The following is a 13,311-nucleotide window of genomic DNA, read 5'->3' as shown; positions in this document are numbered from 1 at the left end:
ATTTTTTGATAATATTTATTTTTAATTTTTCGGCTTTTGGCTTTTCCTCTTCGGATAATTTTTTTCTCCCGAAAATAAACTGAGTCCGGAGACTCGCGGTGCCATGCCGCATAGCGGAACAGCGCGTTGAATCCTACACCAGAACGGCCCCGGCAGCGCGAATGCCTCGGGCCGTCGAGGTCTGCTGCTTTGTCATAAAAGGGAGTTTCGAAGGGCATGTCATGGGTGCGATCATACCAGCACTAATGCGCCGGATCCGATCAGAACTCCGCAGTTAAGCGTGCTTGGGCGAGAGTAGTACTAGGATGGGTGACCCCCTGGGAAGTCCTCGTATTGCACCCTTTTTATTTTTTGCCCGCTTTTTTATTTTTTGATAATATTTATTTTTAATTTTTTGGCTTTTGGCTTTTCCTCTTCGGATAATTTTTTCCCCCCGAAAATAAACTGAGTCCGGAGACTGGCGGTGCCATGCCGCATAGCGGAACAGCGCGTTGAATCCTACGCCAGAATGGCCCCGGCAGCGCGAATGTCTCGGGCCGTCAAGGTCTGCTGCTTTGTCATAAAAGGGAGTTTCGAAGGGCATGTCATGGGTGCGATCATACCAGCACTAATGCACCGGATCCCATCAGAACTCCGCAGTTAAGCGTGCTTGGGCGAGAGTAGTACTAGGATGGGTGACCCCCTGGAAAGTCCTCGTGTTGCACCCCTTTTATTTTTTGCCCGCTTTTTTATTTTTTGATAACATTTATTTTTTATTTTTCGGCTTTTGGCTTTTCCTCTTCGGATAATTTTTTTCCCCCGAAAATAAACTGAGTCCGGAGACTGGCGGTGCCATGCCGCATAGCGGAAGAGCGTGTTGAATCCTACGCCAGAACGGCCCCGGCAGCGCGAATGTCTCGGGCCGTCGAGGTCTGCTGCTTTGTCATAAAAGGGAGTTTCGAAGGGCATGTCTTGGGTGCAATCATACCAGCACTAATGCACCGGATCCTATCAGAACTCCGCAGTTAAGCGTGCTTGGGCGAGAGTAGTACTAGGATGGGTGACCCCCTGGGAAGTCCTCGTGTTGCACCCCTTTTATTTTTTGCCCGCTTTTTTATTTTTTGATAATATTTATTTTTAATTTTTCGGCTTTTGGCTTTTCCATTTCGGATAATTTTTTTCCCTCGAAAATAAACTGAGTCCGGAGGCTCGCGGTGCCATGCCGCATAGCGGAACAGCGCGTTGAATCCTACGCCAGAACGGCCCCGGCAGCGCGAATGTCTCGGGCCGTCGAGGTCTGCTGCTTTGTCATAAAAGGGAGTTTCGAAGGGCATGTCATGGGTGCGATCATACCAGCACTAATGCACCGGATCCCATCAGAACTCCGCAGTTAAGCGTGCTTGGGCGAGAGTAGTACTAGGATGGGTGACCCCCTGGGAAGTCCTCGTGTTGCACCCCTTTTATTTTTTGCCCGCTTTTTTATTTTTTGATAATATTTATTTTTAATTTTTCGGCTTTTGGCTTTTCCTCTTCGGATAATTTTTTTCCCCCGAAAATAAACTGAGTCCGGACACTCGCGGTGCCATGCCGCATAGCGGAACAGCGCGTTGAATCCTACGCCAGAACGGCCCCGGCAGCGCGAATGTCTCGGGCCGTCGAGGTCTGCTGCTTTGTCATAAAAGGGAGTTTCGAAGGGCATGTCATGGGTGCGATCATACCAGCACTAATGCACCGGATCCCATCAGAACTCCGCAGTTAAGCGTGCTTGGGCGAGAGTAGTACTAGGATGGGTGACCCCCAGGGAAGTCCTCGTGTTGCACCCTTTTTATTTTTTTCTCCACTTTTTTATTTTTTGATAATATTTATTTTTAATTTTTCGGCTTTTGGCTTTTCCTCTTCGGATAATTTTTTTCCCCCGAAAATAAACTGAGTCCGGAGACTGGCGGTGCCATGCCGCATAGCGGGACCAGCGCGTTGAATCCTACGCCAGAACGGCCCCGGCGGCGCGAATGTCTCGGGCCGTCGAGGTCTGCTGCTTTGTCATAAAAGGGAGTTTCGATGGGCATGTCATGGGTGCGATCATACCAGCACTAATGCACCGGATCCCATCATAACTCCGCAGTTAAGCGTGCTTGGGCGAGAGTAGTACTAGGATGGGTGACCCCCTGGGAAGTCCTCGTGTTGCACCCCTTTTATTTTTTGCCCGCTTTTTTATTTTTTGATAATATTTATTTTTAATTTTTCGGCTTTTGGCTTTTCCTCTTCGGATAATTTTTTTCCTCCGAAAATAAACTGAGTCCGGAGACTCGCGGTGCCATGCCGCATAGCGGAACAGCGCGTTGAATCCTACACCAGAACGGCCCCGGCAGCGCGAATGCCTCGGGCCGTCGAGGTCTGCTGCTTTGTCATAAAAGGGAGTTTCGAAGGGCATGTCATGGGTGCGATCATACCAGCACTAATGCGCCGGATCCGATCAGAACTCCGCAGTTAAGCGTGCTTGGGCGAGAGTAGTACTAGGATGGGTGACCCCCTGGGAAGTCCTCGTGTTGCACACTTTTTATTTTTTGCCCGCTTTTTTATTTTTTGATAATATTTATTTTTAATTTTTTGGCTTTTGGCTTTTCCTCTTCGGATAATTTTTTCCCCCCGAAAATAAACTGAGTCCGGAGACTGGCGGTGCCATGCCGCATAGCGGAACAGCGCGTTGAATCCTACGCCAGAACGGCCCCGGCAGCACGAATGTCTCGGGCCGTCGAGGTCTGCTGCTTTGTCATAAAAGGGAGTTTCGAAGGGCATGTCATGGGTGCGATCATACCAGCACTAATGCACCGGATCCCATCAGAACTCCGCAGTTAAGCGTGCTTGGGCGAGAGTAGTACTAGGATGGGTGACCCCCTGGGAAGTCCTCGTGTTGCACCCCTTTTATTTTTTGCCCGCTTTTTTATTTTTTGATAACATTTATTTTTTATTTTTCGGCTTTTGGCTTTTCCTCTTCGGATAATTTTTTTCCTCCGAAAATAAACTGAGTCCGGAGACTGGCGGTGCCATGCCGCATAGCGGAACAGCGTGTTGAATCCTACGCCAGAATGGCCCCGGCAGCGCGAATGTCTCGGGCCGTCGAGGTCTGCTGCTTTGTCATAAAAGGGAGTTTCGAAGGGCATGTCTTGGGTGCGATCATACCAGCACTAATGCACCGGATCCTATCAGAACTCCGCAGTTAAGCGTGCTTGGGCGAGAGTAGTACTAGGATGGGTGACCCCCTGGGAAGTCCTCATGTTGCACCCTTTTTATTTTTTGCCCGCTTTTTTATTTTTTGATATTATTTATTTTTAATTTTTTGGCTTTTGGCTTTTCCTCTTAGGATAATTTTTTTCCCCCGACAATAAACTGAGTCCGGAGACTGGCGGTGCCATGCCGCATAGCGGGACTAGCGCGTTGAATCCTACGCCAGAACGGCCCCGGCAGCGCGAATGTCTCGGGCCGTCGAGGTCTGCTGCTTTGTCATAAAAGGGAGTTTCGAAGGGCATATCATGGGTGTGATCATACCAGCACTAATGCACCGGATCCCATCAGAACTCCGCAGTTAAGCGTGCTTGGGCGAGAGTAGTACTAGGATGGGTGACCCCATGGGAAGTCCTCGTGTTGCACCCCTTTTATTTTTTGCCCGCTTTTTTCTTTTTTGATAACATTTATCTTTAATTGTTTGGCTTTTGGCTTTTCCTCTTCGGATAATTTTTTTCCCTCGAAAATAAACTGAGTCCGGAGACTCGCGGTGCCATGCCGCATAGCGGAACAGCGCATTGAATCCTACGCCAGAACGGCCCCGGCAGCGCGAATGTCTCGGGCCGTCGAGGTCTGCTGCTTTGTCATAAAAGGGTGTTTCGATGGGCATGTCATGGGTGCGATCATACCAGCACTAATGCACCGGATCCCATCAGAACTCCGCAGTTAAGCGTGCTTGGGCGAGAGTAGTACTAGGATGGGTGACCCCCTGGGAAGTCCTCGTGTTGCACCCCTTTTATTTTTTGCCCGCTTTTTTATTTTTTGATAATATTTATTTTTAATTTTTCGGCTTTTGGCTTTTCCTCTTCGGATAATTTTTTTTCCCCGAAAATAAACTGAGTCCGGAGACTCGCGGTGCCATGCCGCATAGCGGAACAGCGCATTGAATCCTACGCCAGAACGGCCCCGGCAGCGCGAATGTCTCGGGCCGTCGAGGTCTGCTGCTTTGTCATAAAAGGGAGTTTCGAAGGGCATGTCATGGGTGCGATCATACCAGCACTAATGCACCGGATCCCATCAGAACTCCGCAGTTAAGCGTGCTTGGGCGAGAGTAGTACTAGGATGGGTGACCCCCTGGGAAGTCCTCGTGTTGCACCCTTTTTATTTTTTTCTCCACTTTTTTATTTTTTGATAATATTTATTTTTAATTTTTCGGCTTTTGGCTTTTCCTCTTCGGATAATTTTTTTCCCCCGAAAATAAACTGAGTCCGGAGACTGGCGGTGCCATGCCGCATAGCGGAACAGCGCGTTGAATCCTACGCCAGAACGGCCCCGGCAGCGCGAATGTCTCGGGCCGTCGAGGTCTGCTGCTTTGTCATAAAAGGGAGTTTCGAAGGGCATGTCATGGGTGCGATCATACCAGCACTAATGCACCGGATCCCATCAGAACTCCGCAGTTAAGCGTGCTTGGGCGAGAGTAGTACTAGGATGGGTGACCCCCTGGGAAGTCCTCGTGTTGCACCCCTTTTATTTTTTGCCCGCTTTTTTATTTTTTGATAACATTTATTTTTTATTTTTCGGCTTTTGGCTTTTCCTCTTCGGATAATTTTTTTCCTCCGAAAATAAACTGAGTCCGGAGACTGGCGGTGCCATGCCGCATAGCGGAACAGCGTGTTGAATCCTACGCCAGAATGGCCCCGGCAGCGCGAATGTCTCGGGCCGTCGAGGTCTGCTGCTTTGTCATAAAAGGGAGTTTCGAAGGGCATGTCTTGGGTGCGATCATACCAGCACTAATGCACCGGATCCTATCAGAACTCCGCAGTTAAGCGTGCTTGGGCGAGAGTAGTACTAGGATGGGTGACCCCCTGGGAAGTCCTCATGTTGCACCCTTTTTATTTTTTGCCCGCTTTTTTATTTTTTGATATTATTTATTTTTAATTTTTTGGCTTTTGGCTTTTCCTCTTAGGATAATTTTTTTCCCCCGACAATAAACTGAGTCCGGAGACTGGCGGTGCCATGCCGCATAGCGGGACTAGCGCGTTGAATCCTACGCCAGAACGGCCCCGGCAGCGCGAATGTCTCGGGCCGTCGAGGTCTGCTGCTTTGTCATAAAAGGGAGTTTCGAAGGGCATATCATGGGTGTGATCATACCAGCACTAATGCACCGGATCCCATCAGAACTCCGCAGTTAAGCGTGCTTGGGCGAGAGTAGTACTAGGATGGGTGACCCCATGGGAAGTCCTCGTGTTGCACCCCTTTTATTTTTTGCCCGCTTTTTTCTTTTTTGATAACATTTATCTTTAATTGTTTGGCTTTTGGCTTTTCCTCTTCGGATAATTTTTTTCCCTCGAAAATAAACTGAGTCCGGAGACTCGCGGTGCCATGCCGCATAGCGGAACAGCGCATTGAATCCTACGCCAGAACGGCCCCGGCAGCGCGAATGTCTCGGGCCGTCGAGGTCTGCTGCTTTGTCATAAAAGGGTGTTTCGATGGGCATGTCATGGGTGCGATCATACCAGCACTAATGCACCGGATCCCATCAGAACTCCGCAGTTAAGCGTGCTTGGGCGAGAGTAGTACTAGGATGGGTGACCCCCTGGGAAGTCCTCGTGTTGCACCCCTTTTATTTTTTGCCCGCTTTTTTATTTTTTGATAATATTTATTTTTAATTTTTCGGCTTTTGGCTTTTCCTCTTCGGATAATTTTTTTTCCCCGAAAATAAACTGAGTCCGGAGACTCGCGGTGCCATGCCGCATAGCGGAACAGCGCATTGAATCCTACGCCAGAACGGCCCCGGCAGCGCGAATGTCTCGGGCCGTCGAGGTCTGCTGCTTTGTCATAAAAGGGAGTTTCGAAGGGCATGTCATGGGTGCGATCATACCAGCACTAATGCACCGGATCCCATCAGAACTCCGCAGTTAAGCGTGCTTGGGCGAGAGTAGTACTAGGATGGGTGACCCCCTGGGAAGTCCTCGTGTTGCACCCTTTTTATTTTTTTCTCCACTTTTTTATTTTTTGATAATATTTATTTTTAATTTTTCGGCTTTTGGCTTTTCCTCTTCGGATAATTTTTTTCCCCCGAAAATAAACTGAGTCCGGAGACTGGCGGTGCCATGCCGCATAGCGGGACCAGCGCGTTGAATACTACGCCAGAACGGCCCCGGCGGCGCGAATGTCTCGGGCCGTCGAGGTCTGCTGCTTTGTCATAAAAGAGAGTTTCGATGGGCATGTCATGGGTGCGATCATACCAGCACTAATGCACCGGATCCCATCATAACTCCGCAGTTAAGCGTGCTTGGGCGAGTGTAGTACTAGGATGGGTGACCCCCTGGGAAGTCCTCGTGTTGCACCCCTTTTATTTTTTGCCCGCTTTTTTATTTTTTGATAATATTTATTTTTAATTTTTCGGCTTTTGGCTTTTCCTCTTTGGATAATTTTTTTCTCCCGAAAATAAACTGAGTCCGGAGACTCGCGGTGCCATGCCGCATAGCGGAACAGCGCGTTGAATCCTACACCAGAACGGCCCCGGCAGCGCGAATGCCTCGGGCCGTCGAGGTCTGCTGCTTTGTCATAAAAGGGAGTTTCGAAGGGCATGTCATGGGTGCGATCATACCAGCACTAATGCGCCGGATCCGATCAGAACTCCGCAGTTAAGCGTGCTTGGGCGAGAGTAGTACTAGGATGGGTGACCCCCTGGGAAGTCCTCGTGTTGCACCCTTTTTATTTTTTGCCCGCTTTTTTATTTTTTGATAATATTTATTTTTAATTTTTTGGCTTTTGGCTTTTCCTCTTCGGATAATTTTTTCCCCCCGAAAATAAACTGAGTCCGGAGACTGGCGGTGCCATGCCGCATAGCGGAACAGCGCGTTGAATCCTACGCCAGAATGGCCCCGGCAGCGCGAATGTCTCGGGCCGTCAAGGTCTGCTGCTTTGTCATAAAAGGGAGTTTCGAAGGGCATGTCATGGGTGCGATCATACCAGCACTAATGCACCGGATCCCATCAGAACTCCGCAGTTAAACGTGCTTGGGCGAGAGTAGTACTAGGATGGGTGACCCCCTGGAAAGTCCTCGTGTTGCACCCCTTTTATTTTTTGCCCGCTTTTTTATTTTTTGATAACATTTATTTTTTATTTTTCGGCTTTTGGCTTTTCCTCTTCGGATAATTTTTTTCCCCCGAAAATAAACTGAGTCCGGAGACTGGCGGTGCCATGCCGCATAGCGGAAGAGCGTGTTGAATCCTACGCCAGAACGGCCCCGGCAGCGCGAATGTCTCGGGCCGTCGAGGTCTGCTGCTTTGTCATAAAAGGGAGTTTCGAAGGGCATGTCTTGGGTGCAATCATACCAGCACTAATGCACCGGATCCTATCAGAACTCCGCAGTTAAGCGTGCTTGGGCGAGAGTAGTACTAGGATGGGTGACCCCCTGGGAAGTCCTCGTGTTGCACCCCTTTTATTTTTTGCCCGCTTTTTTATTTTTTGATAATATTTATTTTTAATTTTTCGGCTTTTGGCTTTTCCATTTCGGATAATTTTTTTCCCTCGAAAATAAACTGAGTCCGGAGGCTCGCGGTGCCATGCCGCATAGCGGAACAGCGCGTTGAATCCTACGCCAGAACGGCCCCGGCAGCGCGAATGTCTCGGGCCGTCGAGGTCTGCTGCTTTGTCATAAAAGGGAGTTTCGAAGGACATGTCATGGGTGCGATCATACCAGCACTAATGCACCGGATCCCATCAGAACTCCGCAGTTAAGCGTGCTTGGGCGAGAGTAGTACTAGGATGGGTGACCCCCAGGGAAGTCCTCGTGTTGCACCCTTTTTATTTTTTTCTCCACTTTTTTATTTTTTGATAATATTTATTTTTAATTTTTCGGCCTTTGGCTTTTCCTCTTCGGATAATTTTTTTCCCCCGAAAATAAACTGAGTCCGGAGACTGGCGGTGCCATGCCGCATAGCGGGACCAGCGCGTTGAATCCTACGCCAGAACGGCCCCGGCGGCGCGAATGTCTCGGGCCGTCGAGGTCTGCTGCTTTGTCATAAAAGAGAGTTTCGATGGGCATGTCATGGGTGCGATCATACCAGCACTAATGCACCGGATCCCATCATAACTCCGCAGTTAAGCGTGCTTGGGCGAGAGTAGTACTAGGATGGGTGACCCCCTGGGAAGTCCTCGTGTTGCACCCCTTTTATTTTTTGCCCGCTTTTTTATTTTTTGATAATATTTATTTTTAATTTTTCGGCTTTTGGCTTTTCCTCTTCGGATAATTTTTTTCCTCCGAAAATAAACTGAGTCCGGAGACTCGCGGTGCCATGCCGCATAGCGGAACAGCGCGTTGAATCCTACACCAGAACGGCCCCGGCAGCGCGAATGCCTCGGGCCGTCGAGGTCTGCTGCTTTGTCATAAAAGGGAGTTTCGAAGGGCATGTCATGGGTGCGATCATACCAGCACTAATGCGCCGGATCCGATCAGAACTCCGCAGTTAAGCGTGCTTGGGCGAGAGTAGTACTAGGATGGGTGACCCCCTGGGAAGTCCTCGTGTTGCACACTTTTTATTTTTTGCCCGCTTTTTTATTTTTTGATAATATTTATTTTTAATTTTTTGGCTTTTGGCTTTTCCTCTTCGGATAATTTTTTCCCCCCGAAAATAAACTGAGTCCGGAGACTGGCGGTGCCATGCCGCATAGCGGAACAGCGCGTTGAATCCTACGCCAGAACGGCCCCGGCAGCGCGAATGTCTCGGGCCGTCGAGGTCTGCTGCTTTGTCATAAAAGGGAGTTTCGAAGGGCATGTCATGGGTGCGATCATACCAGCACTAATGCACCGGATCCCATCAGAACTCCGCAGTTAAGCGTGCTTGGGCGAGAGTAGTACTAGGATGGGTGACCCCCTGGGAAGTCCTCGTGTTGCACCCCTTTTATTTTTTGCCCGCTTTTTTATTTTTTGATAACATTTATTTTTTATTTTTCGGCTTTTGGCTTTTCCTCTTCGGATAATTTTTTTCCTCCGAAAATAAACTGAGTCCGGAGACTGGCGGTGCCATGCCGCATAGCGGAACAGCGTGTTGAATCCTACGCCAGAATGGCCCCGGCAGCGCGAATGTCTCGGGCCGTCGAGGTCTGCTGCTTTGCCATAAAAGGGAGTTTCGAAGGGCATGTCTTGGGTGCGATCATACCAGCACTAATGCACCGGATCCTATCAGAACTCCGCAGTTAAGCGTGCTTGGGCGAGAGTAGTACTAGGATGGGTGACCCCCTGGGAAGTCCTCATGTTGCACCCTTTTTATTTTTTGCCCGCTTTTTTATTTTTTGATAATATTTATTTTTAATTTTTTGGCTTTTGGCTTTTCCTCTTAGGATAATTTTTTTCCCCCGACAATAAACTGAGTCCGGAGACTGGCGGTGCCATGCCGCATAGCGGGACTAGCGCGTTGAATCCTACGCCAGAACGGCCCCGGCAGCGCGAATGTCTCGGGCCGTCGAGGTCTGCTGCTTTGTCATAAAAGGGAGTTTCGAAGGGCATATCATGGGTGCGATCATACCAGCACTAATGCACCGGATCCCATCAGAACTCCGCAGTTAAGCGTGCTTGGGCGAGAGTAGTACTAGGATGGGTGACCCCATGGGAAGTCCTCGTGTTGCACCCCTTTTATTTTTTGCCCGCTTTTTTCTTTTTTGATAACATTTATCTTTAATTGTTTGGCTTTTGGCTTTTCCTCTTCGGATAATTTTTTTCCCTCGAAAATAAACTGAGTCCGGAGACTCGCGGTGCCATGCCGCATAGCGGAACAGCGCATTGAATCCTACGCCAGAACGGCCCCGGCAGCGCGAATGTCTCGGGCCGTCGAGGTCTGCTGCTTTGTCATAAAAGGGTGTTTCGATGGGCATGTCATGGGTGCGATCATACCAGCACTAATGCACCGGATCCCATCAGAACTCCGCAGTTAAGCGTGCTTGGGCGAGAGTAGTACTAGGATGGGTGACCCCCTGGGAAGTCCTCGTGTTGCACCCCTTTTATTTTTTGCCCGCTTTTTTATTTTTTGATAATATTTATTTTTAATTTTTCGGCTTTTGGCTTTTCCTCTTCGGATAATTTTTTTTCCCCGAAAATAAACTGAGTCCGGAGACTCGCGGTGCCATGCCGCATAGCGGAACAGCGCATTGAATCCTACGCCAGAACGGCCCCGGCAGCGCGAATGTCTCGGGCCGTCGAGGTCTGCTGCTTTGTCATAAAAGGGAGTTTCGAAGGGCATGTCATGGGTGCGATCATACCAGCACTAATGCACCGGATCCCATCAGAACTCCGCAGTTAAGCGTGCTTGGGCGAGAGTAGTACTAGGATGGGTGACCCCCTGGGAAGTCCTCGTGTTGCACCCTTTTTATTTTTTTCTCCACTTTTTTATTTTTTGATAATATTTATTTTTAATTTTTCGGCTTTTGGCTTTTCCTCTTCGGATAATTTTTTTCCCCCGAAAATAAACTGAGTCCGGAGACTGGCGGTGCCATGCCGCATAGCGGGACCAGCGCGTTGAATACTACGCCAGAACGGCCCCGGCGGCGCGAATGTCTCGGGCCGTCGAGGTCTGCTGCTTTGTCATAAAAGAGAGTTTCGATGGGCATGTCATGGGTGCGATCATACCAGCACTAATGCACCGGATCCCATCATAACTCCGCAGTTAAGCGTGCTTGGGCGAGTGTAGTACTAGGATGGGTGACCCCCTGGGAAGTCCTCGTGTTGCACCCCTTTTATTTTTTGCCCGCTTTTTTATTTTTTGATAATATTTATTTTTAATTTTTCGGCTTTTGGCTTTTCCTCTTTGGATAATTTTTTTCTCCCGAAAATAAACTGAGTCCGGAGACTCGCGGTGCCATGCCGCATAGCGGAACAGCGCGTTGAATCCTACACCAGAACGGCCCCGGCAGCGCGAATGCCTCGGGCCGTCGAGGTCTGCTGCTTTGTCATAAAAGGGAGTTTCGAAGGGCATGTCATGGGTGCGATCATACCAGCACTAATGCGCCGGATCCGATCAGAACTCCGCAGTTAAGCGTGCTTGGGCGAGAGTAGTACTAGGATGGGTGACCCCCTGGGAAGTCCTCGTGTTGCACCCTTTTTATTTTTTGCCCGCTTTTTTATTTTTTGATAATATTTATTTTTAATTTTTTGGCTTTTGGCTTTTCCTCTTCGGATAATTTTTTCCCCCCGAAAATAAACTGAGTCCGGAGACTGGCGGTGCCATGCCGCATAGCGGAACAGCGCGTTGAATCCTACGCCAGAATGGCCCCGGCAGCGCGAATGTCTCGGGCCGTCAAGGTCTGCTGCTTTGTCATAAAAGGGAGTTTCGAAGGGCATGTCATGGGTGCGATCATACCAGCACTAATGCACCGGATCCCATCAGAACTCCGCAGTTAAACGTGCTTGGGCGAGAGTAGTACTAGGATGGGTGACCCCCTGGAAAGTCCTCGTGTTGCACCCCTTTTATTTTTTGCCCGCTTTTTTATTTTTTGATAACATTTATTTTTTATTTTTCGGCTTTTGGCTTTTCCTCTTCGGATAATTTTTTTCCCCCGAAAATAAACTGAGTCCGGAGACTGGCGGTGCCATGCCGCATAGCGGAAGAGCGTGTTGAATCCTACGCCAGAACGGCCCCGGCAGCGCGAATGTCTCGGGCCGTCGAGGTCTGCTGCTTTGTCATAAAAGGGAGTTTCGAAGGGCATGTCTTGGGTGCAATCATACCAGCACTAATGCCCCGGATCCTATCAGAACTCCGCAGTTAAGCGTGCTTGGGCGAGAGTAGTACTAGGATGGGTGACCCCCTGGGAAGTCCTCGTGTTGCACCCCTTTTATTTTTTGCCCGCTTTTTTATTTTTTGATAATATTTATTTTTAATTTTTCGGCTTTTGGCTTTTCCATTTCGGATAATTTTTTTCCCTCGAAAATAAACTGAGTCCGGAGGCTCGCGGTGCCATGCCGCATAGCGGAACAGCGCGTTGAATCCTACGCCAGAACGGCCCCGGCAGCGCGAATGTCTCGGGCCGTCGAGGTCTGCTGCTTTGTCATAAAAGGGAGTTTCGAAGGACATGTCATGGGTGCGATCATACCAGCACTAATGCACCGGATCCCATCAGAACTCCGCAGTTAAGCGTGCTTGGGCGAGAGTAGTACTAGGATGGGTGACCCCCTGGGAAGTCCTCGTGTTGCACCCCTTTTATTTTTTGCCCGCTTTTTTATTTTTTGATAATATTTATTTTTAATTTTTCGGCTTTTGGCTTTTCCTCTTCGGATAATTTTTTTCCCCCGAAAATAAACTGAGTCCGGAGACTCGCGGTGCCATGCCGCATAGCGGAACAGCGCGTTGAATCCTACACCAGAACGGCCCCGGCAGCGCGAATGCCTCGGGCCGTCGAGGTCTGCTGCTTTGTCATAAAAGGGAGTTTCGAAGGGCATGTCATGGGTGCGATCATACCAGCACTAATGCACCGGATCCCATCAGAACTCCGCAGTTAAGCGTGCTTGGGCGAGAGTAGTACTAGGATGGGTGACCCCCTGGGAAGTCCTCGTGTTGCACCCCTTTTATTTTTTGCCCGCTTTTTTATTTTTTGATAATATTTATTTTTAATTTTTCGGCTTTTGGCTTTTCCTCTTCGGATAATTTTTTTCCCCCGAAAATAAACTGAGTCCGGAGACTCGCGGTGCCATGCCGCATAGCGGAACAGCGCGTTGAATCCTACGCCAGAACGGCCCCGGCAGCGCGAATGTCTCGGGCCGTCGAGGTCTGCTGCTTTGTCATAAAAGGGAGTTTCGAAGGGCATGTCATGGGTGCGATCATACCAGCACTAATGCACCGGATCCCATCAGAACTCCGCAGTTAAGCGTGCTTGGGCGAGAGTAGTACTAGGATGGGTGACCCCCAGGGAAGTCCTCGTGTTGCACCCTTTTTATTTTTTTCTCCACTTTTTTATTTTTTGATAATATTTATTTTTAATTTTTCGGCTTTTGGCTTTTCCTCTTCGGATAATTTTTTTCCCCCGAAAATAAACTGAGTCCGGAGACTGGCGGTGCCATGCCGCATAGCGGGACCAGCGCGTTGAATCCTACGCCAGAACGGCCCCGGCGGC

At 49.3% G+C, this 13,311-nt stretch overlaps 36 non-coding genes across 36 annotated transcripts; all 36 read left to right on the top strand.

Moving 5' to 3' along the window:
- Nucleotides 1-223: 223 nt before the first annotated feature.
- On the top strand, nt 224-342 carry LOC149761501 (5S ribosomal RNA). Its single transcript, XR_016405475.1, has one exon. It is a non-coding gene; the product is annotated as a 5S ribosomal RNA (ribosomal RNA).
- A 246-nt stretch (nt 343-588) lies between these two features.
- On the top strand, nt 589-707 carry LOC149761500 (5S ribosomal RNA). Its single transcript, XR_016403120.1, has one exon. It is a non-coding gene; the product is annotated as a 5S ribosomal RNA (ribosomal RNA).
- Nucleotides 708-953: 246 nt separating this feature from the next.
- On the top strand, nt 954-1,072 carry LOC149761499 (5S ribosomal RNA). Its single transcript, XR_016403738.1, has one exon. It is a non-coding gene; the product is annotated as a 5S ribosomal RNA (ribosomal RNA).
- A 246-nt stretch (nt 1,073-1,318) lies between these two features.
- Nucleotides 1,319-1,437, top strand: LOC149761498 (5S ribosomal RNA). Its single transcript, XR_016410013.1, has one exon. It is a non-coding gene; the product is annotated as a 5S ribosomal RNA (ribosomal RNA).
- Nucleotides 1,438-1,683: 246 nt separating this feature from the next.
- On the top strand, nt 1,684-1,802 carry LOC149761497 (5S ribosomal RNA). Its single transcript, XR_016401150.1, has one exon. It is a non-coding gene; the product is annotated as a 5S ribosomal RNA (ribosomal RNA).
- A 248-nt stretch (nt 1,803-2,050) lies between these two features.
- LOC149761496 (5S ribosomal RNA) lies at nt 2,051-2,169 on the top strand. The gene has a single exon (XR_016405919.1). It is a non-coding gene; the product is annotated as a 5S ribosomal RNA (ribosomal RNA).
- A 246-nt stretch (nt 2,170-2,415) lies between these two features.
- LOC149761495 (5S ribosomal RNA) lies at nt 2,416-2,534 on the top strand. The gene has a single exon (XR_016407840.1). It is a non-coding gene; the product is annotated as a 5S ribosomal RNA (ribosomal RNA).
- Nucleotides 2,535-2,780: 246 nt separating this feature from the next.
- Nucleotides 2,781-2,899, top strand: LOC149761494 (5S ribosomal RNA). The gene has a single exon (XR_016410012.1). It is a non-coding gene; the product is annotated as a 5S ribosomal RNA (ribosomal RNA).
- Nucleotides 2,900-3,145: 246 nt separating this feature from the next.
- On the top strand, nt 3,146-3,264 carry LOC149761493 (5S ribosomal RNA). The gene has a single exon (XR_016407375.1). It is a non-coding gene; the product is annotated as a 5S ribosomal RNA (ribosomal RNA).
- A 247-nt stretch (nt 3,265-3,511) lies between these two features.
- Nucleotides 3,512-3,630, top strand: LOC149761492 (5S ribosomal RNA). The gene has a single exon (XR_016400644.1). It is a non-coding gene; the product is annotated as a 5S ribosomal RNA (ribosomal RNA).
- A 246-nt stretch (nt 3,631-3,876) lies between these two features.
- Nucleotides 3,877-3,995, top strand: LOC149761491 (5S ribosomal RNA). The gene has a single exon (XR_016410011.1). It is a non-coding gene; the product is annotated as a 5S ribosomal RNA (ribosomal RNA).
- A 246-nt stretch (nt 3,996-4,241) lies between these two features.
- On the top strand, nt 4,242-4,360 carry LOC149761490 (5S ribosomal RNA). Its single transcript, XR_016412119.1, has one exon. It is a non-coding gene; the product is annotated as a 5S ribosomal RNA (ribosomal RNA).
- Nucleotides 4,361-4,607: 247 nt separating this feature from the next.
- Nucleotides 4,608-4,726, top strand: LOC149761489 (5S ribosomal RNA). Its single transcript, XR_016410010.1, has one exon. It is a non-coding gene; the product is annotated as a 5S ribosomal RNA (ribosomal RNA).
- A 246-nt stretch (nt 4,727-4,972) lies between these two features.
- Nucleotides 4,973-5,091, top strand: LOC149761488 (5S ribosomal RNA). Its single transcript, XR_016407374.1, has one exon. It is a non-coding gene; the product is annotated as a 5S ribosomal RNA (ribosomal RNA).
- Nucleotides 5,092-5,338: 247 nt separating this feature from the next.
- Nucleotides 5,339-5,457, top strand: LOC149761487 (5S ribosomal RNA). Its single transcript, XR_016400643.1, has one exon. It is a non-coding gene; the product is annotated as a 5S ribosomal RNA (ribosomal RNA).
- A 246-nt stretch (nt 5,458-5,703) lies between these two features.
- LOC149761486 (5S ribosomal RNA) lies at nt 5,704-5,822 on the top strand. Its single transcript, XR_016410009.1, has one exon. It is a non-coding gene; the product is annotated as a 5S ribosomal RNA (ribosomal RNA).
- A 246-nt stretch (nt 5,823-6,068) lies between these two features.
- LOC149761485 (5S ribosomal RNA) lies at nt 6,069-6,187 on the top strand. The gene has a single exon (XR_016412118.1). It is a non-coding gene; the product is annotated as a 5S ribosomal RNA (ribosomal RNA).
- Nucleotides 6,188-6,435: 248 nt separating this feature from the next.
- On the top strand, nt 6,436-6,554 carry LOC149761484 (5S ribosomal RNA). The gene has a single exon (XR_016407128.1). It is a non-coding gene; the product is annotated as a 5S ribosomal RNA (ribosomal RNA).
- A 246-nt stretch (nt 6,555-6,800) lies between these two features.
- Nucleotides 6,801-6,919, top strand: LOC149761483 (5S ribosomal RNA). Its single transcript, XR_016405721.1, has one exon. It is a non-coding gene; the product is annotated as a 5S ribosomal RNA (ribosomal RNA).
- A 246-nt stretch (nt 6,920-7,165) lies between these two features.
- On the top strand, nt 7,166-7,284 carry LOC149761482 (5S ribosomal RNA). Its single transcript, XR_016404093.1, has one exon. It is a non-coding gene; the product is annotated as a 5S ribosomal RNA (ribosomal RNA).
- A 246-nt stretch (nt 7,285-7,530) lies between these two features.
- Nucleotides 7,531-7,649, top strand: LOC149761481 (5S ribosomal RNA). Its single transcript, XR_016403737.1, has one exon. It is a non-coding gene; the product is annotated as a 5S ribosomal RNA (ribosomal RNA).
- Nucleotides 7,650-7,895: 246 nt separating this feature from the next.
- On the top strand, nt 7,896-8,014 carry LOC149761480 (5S ribosomal RNA). The gene has a single exon (XR_016401149.1). It is a non-coding gene; the product is annotated as a 5S ribosomal RNA (ribosomal RNA).
- A 248-nt stretch (nt 8,015-8,262) lies between these two features.
- Nucleotides 8,263-8,381, top strand: LOC149761479 (5S ribosomal RNA). Its single transcript, XR_016405918.1, has one exon. It is a non-coding gene; the product is annotated as a 5S ribosomal RNA (ribosomal RNA).
- Nucleotides 8,382-8,627: 246 nt separating this feature from the next.
- On the top strand, nt 8,628-8,746 carry LOC149761478 (5S ribosomal RNA). Its single transcript, XR_016407839.1, has one exon. It is a non-coding gene; the product is annotated as a 5S ribosomal RNA (ribosomal RNA).
- A 246-nt stretch (nt 8,747-8,992) lies between these two features.
- LOC149761477 (5S ribosomal RNA) lies at nt 8,993-9,111 on the top strand. Its single transcript, XR_016410008.1, has one exon. It is a non-coding gene; the product is annotated as a 5S ribosomal RNA (ribosomal RNA).
- A 246-nt stretch (nt 9,112-9,357) lies between these two features.
- LOC149761476 (5S ribosomal RNA) lies at nt 9,358-9,476 on the top strand. Its single transcript, XR_016407373.1, has one exon. It is a non-coding gene; the product is annotated as a 5S ribosomal RNA (ribosomal RNA).
- Nucleotides 9,477-9,723: 247 nt separating this feature from the next.
- On the top strand, nt 9,724-9,842 carry LOC149761475 (5S ribosomal RNA). The gene has a single exon (XR_016412557.1). It is a non-coding gene; the product is annotated as a 5S ribosomal RNA (ribosomal RNA).
- A 246-nt stretch (nt 9,843-10,088) lies between these two features.
- LOC149761474 (5S ribosomal RNA) lies at nt 10,089-10,207 on the top strand. Its single transcript, XR_016410007.1, has one exon. It is a non-coding gene; the product is annotated as a 5S ribosomal RNA (ribosomal RNA).
- A 246-nt stretch (nt 10,208-10,453) lies between these two features.
- LOC149761473 (5S ribosomal RNA) lies at nt 10,454-10,572 on the top strand. Its single transcript, XR_016412116.1, has one exon. It is a non-coding gene; the product is annotated as a 5S ribosomal RNA (ribosomal RNA).
- A 248-nt stretch (nt 10,573-10,820) lies between these two features.
- Nucleotides 10,821-10,939, top strand: LOC149761472 (5S ribosomal RNA). Its single transcript, XR_016407127.1, has one exon. It is a non-coding gene; the product is annotated as a 5S ribosomal RNA (ribosomal RNA).
- A 246-nt stretch (nt 10,940-11,185) lies between these two features.
- Nucleotides 11,186-11,304, top strand: LOC149761471 (5S ribosomal RNA). Its single transcript, XR_016405720.1, has one exon. It is a non-coding gene; the product is annotated as a 5S ribosomal RNA (ribosomal RNA).
- Nucleotides 11,305-11,550: 246 nt separating this feature from the next.
- Nucleotides 11,551-11,669, top strand: LOC149761470 (5S ribosomal RNA). The gene has a single exon (XR_016404092.1). It is a non-coding gene; the product is annotated as a 5S ribosomal RNA (ribosomal RNA).
- A 246-nt stretch (nt 11,670-11,915) lies between these two features.
- On the top strand, nt 11,916-12,034 carry LOC149761469 (5S ribosomal RNA). Its single transcript, XR_016406450.1, has one exon. It is a non-coding gene; the product is annotated as a 5S ribosomal RNA (ribosomal RNA).
- A 246-nt stretch (nt 12,035-12,280) lies between these two features.
- LOC149761468 (5S ribosomal RNA) lies at nt 12,281-12,399 on the top strand. Its single transcript, XR_016410006.1, has one exon. It is a non-coding gene; the product is annotated as a 5S ribosomal RNA (ribosomal RNA).
- A 246-nt stretch (nt 12,400-12,645) lies between these two features.
- Nucleotides 12,646-12,764, top strand: LOC149761467 (5S ribosomal RNA). Its single transcript, XR_016410004.1, has one exon. It is a non-coding gene; the product is annotated as a 5S ribosomal RNA (ribosomal RNA).
- Nucleotides 12,765-13,010: 246 nt separating this feature from the next.
- LOC149761466 (5S ribosomal RNA) lies at nt 13,011-13,129 on the top strand. Its single transcript, XR_016401148.1, has one exon. It is a non-coding gene; the product is annotated as a 5S ribosomal RNA (ribosomal RNA).
- The last annotated feature ends 182 nt before the right edge of the window (nt 13,130-13,311 follow it).

The sequence above is a fragment of the Phoenix dactylifera genome, chromosome 4 (genome assembly GCF_051530095.1).
Source record: "Phoenix dactylifera cultivar Ajwa chromosome 4, Ajwa_hap1_PhDact_Kaust_v1.1, whole genome shotgun sequence".
Lineage (NCBI taxonomy): Eukaryota > Viridiplantae > Streptophyta > Magnoliopsida > Arecales > Arecaceae > Phoenix > Phoenix dactylifera.
This window is presented reverse-complemented; position numbering and strand designations above follow the sequence as displayed.